Consider the following 2,543-nt stretch of genomic DNA (forward strand, 5'->3'; position numbering starts at 1 on the left):
TGGTCGCAACTACCCACGCGTGCTTTGAGGGGTCATACTCAGAAGTTACCCTCGGGGGCACTGCGTCGTCTCTATCCGTTGTGCCATGTTCCTCTGGAGATAGTATGGGAAAAGAAAGGGAGTGAGAACCTAACGTCTCAGTAAGAGTGCTATGTAACACCTCCATATCCATCTCCAGCCCACGTGCAGGATTTTAAAAACAAGCGTATAACATGGCATGTAATATGCATCTTCTTTTTTGTAAAACATGTGTGTAAAAGAAAGGGAAAACATATAGGAAAATAGAAGGATAACATCAACATAATCATAATTAAATCTAAGGAAAACATAGAACTCAAGCTTTCATTCGTGCCTTCTTTCTTTCTTAATTTATAACTTATATGGAGGGTATTGAGCTCAAACCGGTATAAGTGGGAGTCCCCTTCCCTTACCGAAGGTTCTTATCCCAAACGTTTTGGCGATCACCTTCCCTTACCGAAGGATCATCTCGATCGATCACCTTCCCTTACCGAAAGATCATATCGATATCTTATCTTTGGGGGTCACCTTCCCTTACCGAAGGATCATTCCCTCAGTTTAATTTACAACCAAAGGTTATTTAGACATACACAAGAAGGGAGTCATATAAAAAGATATATTATTATATAAAATTGATGGGATAGTCTCCTTCCCTTACCGAAGGTTCTTATCCCAAACGTTTTTCGATCACCTTCCCTTACCGAAGGATCATCTCGATCGATCACCTTCCCTTACCGAAGGATTATATCGATATCTTATCTTTGGGGGTCACCTTCCCTTACCGAAGGATCATTCCCTCAGTTTAATTTACATTTAGGTGTTTTAAACGTACACAAGGGAAGAATCATATAAGGATATTAAATATTTTGAAGAAAAACGTGTACTCTTGACTTTAAAGGAATAATGATAGAAGAGATCACATAGATGCACATAGGATTAAATTTTTAAATAAAATATTTGAGAAAGCATATACTCTTGACTTTAAAGGAATGATGATAACATAATGGTATAATAGGTTACATGGATGCACATGATGGAATAGGGTAATTTAAATAATTGAATTAAAATATTATAAATAATAATATAACCATGTAAGAGATCACACATATACCTATATGTTGAACAAGACATAAGAAGGCATGTACTCTTGGCCCTTAAGGGAATATCAATATAATAATATAGGATATTAATTAGCTGAATAAAACAATTATAAGAAAACATGTACTCTTGACCCTAAGAAGATATTAATGATATAATGTAAAAAGTATAATCTAAGTGCATATAGTAAGAAAGTGAGTATTTGAAATACTTGGATTAGATATTATAAGAAGTATGTACCCTTGATCTTTAAAATAAAGGAGCAATAATGATATAAGGGGTCATTTTAGTTGCATATAATAAAATAGGGTTCCTTGAACAAGATATAAAAAGGAGCATGTACTCTCAATATTAAAGGAATAATAATAATAATGTAACGGTATCAAAGGTCATGTAAGGGCACATAGTAAAAATTAGGAAATGTTAAATAATTTAATAAAACGTTATAAAGGGGCATGTACTCTCAACATAAAAGGAATAATAATAATGTAACGGTATCAAAGGTTGTAAACCCCGGTTAAATTAGTAGATAATTAGTTAATAAATTATTTTTTAATAAGGAGGATTAGAAATGCGAATATTATATCAAAATAGGGTAGAGCTCATCGAAACGAGAATTTTGACACTAATTTCGAAGAAATCGGTCCAAGATTGGACCAAATAGGCCGAACCGATTGAACCGGACCCAAACCGGGCCGTCGGTCCAACCGGACCAACACTTTAAATGAGCCGAAAGCCCTTTCTTCCTCATTTTCACGTATGAACAACGTGAAAGCTCCAGGGAGAATGAAAGCTCCCTAAACCTTACGGTAATCTTCCGATCCCCGTAACTTCTCCGTCCGAGCTCCGATCGCTGCACCGTTTGCGGCCACGCGTTCACCGCGTCGAGCTCTACATTTCTATCGGAACAATTTCATAGGTAACTTGTTTAATCACTCTCAGCTTCATCTTCCCCCAATTTTCGAATTTTAAGTGGGAATATTGAATTTCTTTGATTTCTGATGTTTTAGGATCCAATTAGCTTGAGAGAAACGTTCACTCTTGCTTATGTGAAGCTTGGGTAAGGTGAGGATACGATAATTCTATTTTAATTTCATTAAATTTGAGCTTTGAGTATTAAATTGGGTATATATGTATTATGAATGTGTATTAGGTTGAAAATAAATAATTGGAGCTTGAAATTGTGAATACTGGAACTTGGAGGAAGCAGATTAGTTGAGTTTTGAGGGGCTGTTTTGGTTTTGAATAAATAGCTTTGGTCGTTACGTGAAAATCGGCTAAGGTATGGTTTAGGTTTCTTGCATTTAATATATAATGTTCTGTGAAAACTTAGGCTAGATGACCATTGGATAAGTTGGAATGCAGGTGTATGTTTAATGTTTAGTAATTTATCGATGAATATATTTGGTTGAAGTTTATTGGATAAT

Source organism: Arachis ipaensis, chromosome B10 (genome assembly GCF_059453495.1).
Source record: "Arachis ipaensis isolate K30076 ecotype BB chromosome B10, ASM5945349v1, whole genome shotgun sequence".
Classification (NCBI taxonomy): domain Eukaryota; kingdom Viridiplantae; phylum Streptophyta; class Magnoliopsida; order Fabales; family Fabaceae; genus Arachis; species Arachis ipaensis.